Consider the following 6877-nt stretch of genomic DNA (forward strand, 5'->3'; position numbering starts at 1 on the left):
GGAGACTCCTACCGCAGTTTCCTCCACAGAGCTCAGTGTCACATGTGACTCGCGGTGTCTCTAGGCCATCTTCCCTGAAATCATGGGATTTCTGCCAACAGGGAATCACCTTGACCCCTTCTTACTCATCTCGAAAGAATAAAAAGAATGTTTACTTGAGAAAGGCCCCAAAGTACTGGCTCACGATTACGAGCACATAAACACATTGCCTGCATTCCCACCGTCACAGAGACGGCCCTTTCCCTGCTACTCTGTAGAAATTCATGCTACAGACCCAGAGGACTATAGCACTTTGCATGGCCTTGGAGAAGTAGCCAGAGCACTTGAGAGAGTCCTGCCCTTTGGTGTCACGAGCCCAAGCATGTGAGGTAAGAATAAGCCTGTTGGGTTGGTCTGGTTCCAGACAGCTGGCAAATTGTACGTTTACAGATCACACCCACAGCATGGCTATAGAGGTCACCTGGAATAGAGAGAGGCCCTCACATCTGCTAAGAGACGGACTCCTGCTGAGCACCACTATGGGGCCTTGCCAAGATACAACCCTCCTGCAGAAAGAGGGCTCCCTAGGTGGGGGAGGCCTGGTTTACCCTATGGGCCTCGGGCAGGGGCCCACCACTTCCTGAATCTGATTCTCTTCCTGGAGAGGCAGCCAGAGATAGAACATGGGGTTCTCCTTTCCACTGAGACCGCTGACCATGTTGGTTGCTCTACTAACAGGTTGGCGAGGTCTGGCTAGAGATTTCCCCCCCCACCCCCACCCTCTCCACCAAGAAGCTGGGGCCTCCTCTGGGCACCTGCAGTCCTGGGGCCCTGTTCCTCATGGACTAGCTGACCACACTGCACATGGCAGTCAGCATAGTCCCTGGCCTGAGTGATCCTAAGGAAAGGGGATTGAGTCAGCTTGTTCCCACAGCCCATTTTAAGGCTTGGCACAAAATAAATACTAAATTGTTTCTCCCATCTCTGCCCTGTTTTGAGTCCTCTCAGCACGGACCCATAAAGGCCCCAGCAGGGACCTCCTTCCAGCAGAAACAAAGAAGACTTGGGTTGGGCAGTCCTTAGCTACAAATGACGAAAGGCTAATGTTAGTTTTGGAGGAGATCCCGAAGGGGAGGTAGGGCCCATGGAGTGGGATGTAGGGAGCCCCATGGGGTCCCTCCAATCCCTCTGCTTATGGTACCAACCTGCTCTCTGCATGGATCATGGATTCCAGCACACCCAGACAGACTGCCTGTGAACTGCTGGATTTCTAAGTACTCCACCCTAGTGCCAGGCTCTCACTTTTTTCTCCTCTTGAATGTTTTCTTTATCCCCTTCTTCCTGGAGTCCCTCCTAGCTCCAAAATCTACTGACTCTTTGACACAGAGGTGACCTTCTTCTCTAAGCTCCTCAGAACTTCCAAGTTTTTCTGCTTTTCAGCTCACCTTGTCCCAGAGTTATTGATGCTGTTTGCCTTATCTGTCTCAGGAGGCTGCTCTGAGAAAAAGCAAATACCAGCCTCTGTGGCCTCAGTTTCCCCATCTGCGAAATGGAGACAGTGATCTCTACCCTCCAAGGTTGACTTAAGGATGAAATGAAATCAGTCAGGTCAGAACCCAGCACAGAGTCATCTCAGTTGTCCACACACATGACAGGAGTCAAGGCAGAGTCAACTTGCACCAAAGATGTCGAGGCTTTAGGGCTGGGGTTCTCAGCTTGTGGAAGAGCTCCACTAAGCAGCTAAACAATTCACTTCACCTCCTTGACACAGGGAAGAGTGGCCTGGGGATGTAGGAGGCCAAGGGGAAAAGGCAGGTACATTATAACATCTCCAGATATGGGCAGAGTGAAGACTGCTAACCTCCACTGGGCACTAGTTATGTGCCAAGCCCTCTGCTAAGTGCATCATGGACTCTATCTCATCCATGCATGCCCTGTTCACAGGATCCTGGAGAAGTTGTGGCTGGCACTTGGCTCTTCCCACTGCCTCCATACTGAATTTGGGATGCCACGATACCTAGAGACAGATGAATGATCCCAGATGTGGTGCTTCTCCACACAGTAAAAGTGACCCTACACCATGAGAAATCGACTTTTTAAAAAGCATACTTAATTTGGGAATAATTTTAGATTTATAGAAAACTTGCAATGACAGGCAGAGAGATCCTGTGTACTCCTTACACAGGTTCCTCTGTTGTCAACATTTTCCATTCCGGTGGGTACGTTTACTACAACTAAGAAACTGACATTGGTAATTACTGTTAACTACACTCCAGACTTTAATTGGATTTCGCCAGTTTTTCTAGGACTGTCCTCTTTTGTCCCAGGATCCAATCCAGGGTACCACCTGCATCTAGTCATCATGTCTCCCTACTCTGGTCTGTAGAGTAGGAACTGACTTTTTAACTGATGGTTTTCATATGGAAACAGGAGAGAGTTTGGGTTTGTTTTTGTTTTTGTGGCTTCTTTCACTTTCACTTTCACAATTTCACTTCAGAAAATCCCCATCAGACATGGCGTTGCTCTCTGAAGCAGCCCACTCACTCATTGTGACGCCCCTCCCAGCCTTCAGGCCGGGAGCCCTCATCCATCTCACATCTCTCTTTCCCCTGCTTTTTCTTACTGCAGGGATGTTTCATTCTGCTCTGCCACTCTTACCCAACATTTAACCTTGTCTTTAAGTATGCCCGTGGCTATTATACTTGGCATTATAAAACACCTGAATTTTAGTTTTAGTCACTCTTCCATCCTGGGGCAGAGACTTTAAACTCTCTGAAGAGTGAATGAGAAAACCCCCAATGCAGTAGTTCCCCAAATTCATCTTCCCTTCCTTCTTCCCTGAAGTCCCCACATCCCTCTGGGGAATGCTGTGGTTCCACGGACGCCAATTCCAGGGGCGGAAGGATGACCTAAGCTTGACCAATCAGCACGTTCCATCCATTGGCCACAGCGATTTGCACAGGGGGTGGCCTTGTCATCCAGGATGGTCCAGTCAGAGTGAATCTCAGGACTTTTGCAGGCATCCTGGTTCAGAGATGCTCTCTTGCTCAGGTTGGTAGGATGTGCCCTATGGAGATGGGAGGCCCGTGGCCATTTTGTTAATGCGACTGGTTGCTGAAGAGTTTCAACATGTTGTCGTAGACATGTGAAGCAATTCTGGGTCACTAGTCACTCCCTTTACTCTTTCCTCATTTTCAACATCACAGGTAGAGTTCATATAACGTTCTGGTCTTGTTTAGGTATTAAATCTTAGACCAGTCTAGTTTAAAACTTTAATCTTCCATTCAGTTAAAAACAATCCTCTTACCCCACCCAGGCTAGAATTGTGACTACAATGGCTTGGTGTGGGGCTAGACCATGGCATGCCTGTGACACACTCTGCCCTTTTTTGGTCATTAACTTCTGGTGGTGGGCAGGAAGCTTGATGAGATCTTTTGCCAACCTGATTTCACTCTGCAGTTAAAGAGGGATCCCTGGCTTTATTCTGGTTCTCTCTGCTTCAGAGGCCTCTGCAGTGTGGTAGTCTCCACAAGGGCATATATGTGGTTTCTTAGGTGCTATTTGGCTCTATCTGGGCCCCCTCATTGCCAGGCACTCCCACAGATAGGGGCCGCCTGGCCTTCATTTGTCCCTACCATTTGTCTGACCCCAGCCCCTCCTCCAAGTTAGAAGTCCCACTGCTTGGCCCAGTGGCTGCTGGCCATCTGGTTCCAGCCCTCCTCTAACCTTCACACTCTTTCACATGGAGCCATGGGGAGTATGAGGAGGTAGGAGGGGTAGTCCCATTTTCCTCCCAGGCCCACCATATCCTGGTCCTGACAAGCATGCTGATATAGGCTGTTCCTTGGGCCTCTTATCTTCAGAACTCTCAGGTCCACTTTCTATGTTCACAAACGCCCTCAGTCTCATAGGAACTTGGCCCAGGCCCTCCTTGTCCACAGCCTCACTTTCTTGCCACTCTTTATTCCAGTACTAGCACCAGGATGAGTCTAGCTCAGTGAGCATCCAGTGGAAGAAGTCCCTCTGCATTCTCTTCAAGGGAACCTCTCAATGCCTCTACTCTCTCTGCCCATCTTCCACACACACATTCAACTTTGATGGTGGAGAGAAACATGGGAGAGAAACATGGAGCCAGTGTTGGTTAAAATGTAGAAGCATTCGGATTAAAAAGGGCCTGGAGAGCTGGTGGAATTTTCAGCCTCTATCCTTTGTCTCACCTCCTCCGCCCTCCGAGACAAGCCCCATCCGCATATCTTTGACTAACCCCTGCCCAGCACTAGACAGATCCTTGTGTGCCTCAGCTCCAAGCTCCCCATCTCCTCCTGTAAAGGGAAAAAAAATGATGCATTTACTGAGCTTCCTCAGAGGTCTCTCTGCCACAAATGGCCTTCCTGGTCACAGTGAAAATAAATGTGAGATTGTTTCAAACTCAGGAGTCCTTTGCGTTCATTAGTTTGCCCCTCAGTCTGACCAGCAAGTCTAGGGACCTGTTAGGTGCCAGCAGTGCCAATCCTCCTGGGTACCAGACTCTCCTCAGTGGAAGAGAGGATGCCCAGCACTTTAGCTTGAGCTTCAGATTGGCTCTGGTGGGTACTGGCTCCTCCACCCAGAGCTCTGCTGCTCCTTCTTATTCTCTGAATATGGCCCCACTCACCTCCCCCTCTTTCTCCTCCCACTTAGTTAACAAGGAGAATTTCAGGGACCATTCAGAGTCCCAACAAGCAACAGATGACCCACTCAACAAAAATGGAAAAAGGTGGTTTTATTTATAAAGAGACTATTTACAAAGTGTAGGGGAATCTCAAGTGCAATAATCTGGAGCTAGTAACAGTGAGCTGTCATCACCTCCAGGTTACAGGTGGGGGAGGGGAGCAGTTACTGGAACCTGAAATGAGAAAGAGTCATGTGGAGTTAGCCTCTTTGAGAGGAGCAGTGACCTTTGGTTGAGGGACAGGGCCAGCTCTGCCATTACAAGGGAGTCAAGGGAATAAATACCCTGACCTCACTCTCCTCCTTTCCCTGGGTCTCCAGCTGGGACTCCCCATTGGCAGAATCCAACCAGAAGCCAGAAGCACTTAATTAATTCTGCTAATTAAGTCTAATAGTGAGCTTTCTGGGGCAGAGAGCAGGGTGGGGAAGAGTAGAGAAGGAAAAGATACAGCATAGAGAATCCAGTCTTCTGGGAATTCTGCTTTTTGTCAGTAATGTTTCCCTATTGGCTGCACCCATGGTTATCTGTTCTAGCAGGTCTCTTCATTGTTAACACATATGGGAGCACTTGTCTCTTTCCTGTTTTCTCTAAGTCATATGAATCCTGGCACCTCCCCTTATCATTGCATAACCCTTGAAGTGGCACTGGTCATTCCTGCACAGAGATGGGAGCATTATTTGCAGCCTTGAATTCATGTTTGATTCTTACTGCCAGAGCCTAAAACCTCTTAATTTTTGACCACTTCTCTCCCTGTCTCCCACCGCCATCCTGTAACGTTTCAGTGGGTAGCTCTAACCACAATTCAGCAACCTCCTCTTTGTTCCTGGGGCTGTACTCCTTGCAACTGTCTCTCCTTTCTAGAAGCATGTGGCCCTGACCAGAGATTTCAGTGCTTGTCTGGTAGCCAGCTCCACAGCACCAGCTCCAGCTCCAGGAAATCCTGTCGCCAAAGCTAAGGCTAAAAGGGGAAGGAGTTGGGCCCCAAGTCATCTAAGGGTATCTGCCCCAGTCCACCTCTCCCCTTCCTGGAGACACTCTAGTTTCTTAATAAATCATGTGTCCTTTAAGGCTGGATTAATTCCCAGCCTGGGGTCACACAAGGAAGTTTGGTTTTCTTTTTTCCTTCCTTCTCTCTCTTTTTTTTTTTTTTTTTGGTGACAGTTTCCTGAGTTCACTTCGCAGGGTGCATATCTCCATTTTTCAGACTTTTGTTTCACCATTCTTATTTCTGGTATCAGCACCTCGATTTCCTTTGAGGGACTTTACTGCTTGCGCTCCCAGTTCAAAGAGTTCCTGTGTGACTGACCCATCCCCCAACTCCAGGGTTGGGGAAGTAACCAGTCTGCCCCATGTGACTTACCCTCAGAACTATTGAGAAGGTAAGCTCTTTACAGTAGGACTGATGATGTCAGGATGGAGCTCTTGGAGGCCATCTTGCCACCACTTGGGGAGAGTAAGCTGAGAGGGAAGTCAACACAGAGGAAGGCAGAGTGGTGAGATGGAGACAGATTCCTGGTGACTTGACTTGTGTGTCTAGATCTAGCCATTCCTGAAGCTGGCTAGATCTACTCCTGGGCTCCACATTTATGTAAGCCAATAATTCCTCCCTTACCTTTCATACTTTTTGGTTTTGTTTGTTTGATTTGCTTAACACTTTCAAGATGGATTTCCATGACTTGCTACCAAAAAGACCCTGATTAATGTATCTTTTTAAAAAATCCATTCATGGTCAGGCCAGAATGCTAACTTCACAGCCACAACTTCCTTCTGGCAAGACAATCTTCCAAGGCCATCTCTGCCTGGGCTAGATCGGCCTGCAGTGGCACTTTGGCAGCGATGGGGAGGGAGGAAGGGTTTTTGTATTTTTAAAAATTGTGGTAAGAACATTTAACATCAGTTTTACCCTCTTAACAAAATTTCAAGTGCATAACACAGTATAGTTAACTATAGGTACAATGTTGTGCATTTCGCTCTTTATTTGGGATAATGATTGAAACCCAGATTCAGCTGAGAATTGAACTTCCCATCAAAAACCCTGAGCAGAGTTCCAAAATGAAGTCCAGGTGTGTTTGCCCTCCCACCAGAACCTCCGCGCTTGCCCCTCACCACAGAGATCCTCTCTTAATTACTCCACAGTCAACTTTGATCATAAGGCCTTAGTGAGAAATGGACATGGTATTGAAGATT

At 48.1% G+C, this 6877-nt stretch overlaps 1 protein-coding gene across 1 annotated transcript in view; it reads left to right on the forward strand.

The window, feature by feature from the left end:
• The first annotated feature begins 205 nt into the window (after positions 1 to 205).
• Positions 206 to 6877, forward strand: part of FCHSD2 (FCH and double SH3 domains 2) — a 241716-nt gene continuing 235044 nt past the window's right edge. Inside the window, exon 1 of the mRNA XM_023521654.1 lies at positions 206 to 368. The gene's annotated coding sequence lies outside the window, so the exon portion shown is untranslated. The remainder of the gene's footprint in view (positions 369 to 6877) is intronic.

Source organism: Pteropus vampyrus, unplaced genomic scaffold, assembly GCF_000151845.1.
Source record: "Pteropus vampyrus isolate Shadow unplaced genomic scaffold, Pvam_2.0 Scaffold311, whole genome shotgun sequence".
Lineage (NCBI taxonomy): Eukaryota > Metazoa > Chordata > Mammalia > Chiroptera > Pteropodidae > Pteropus > Pteropus vampyrus.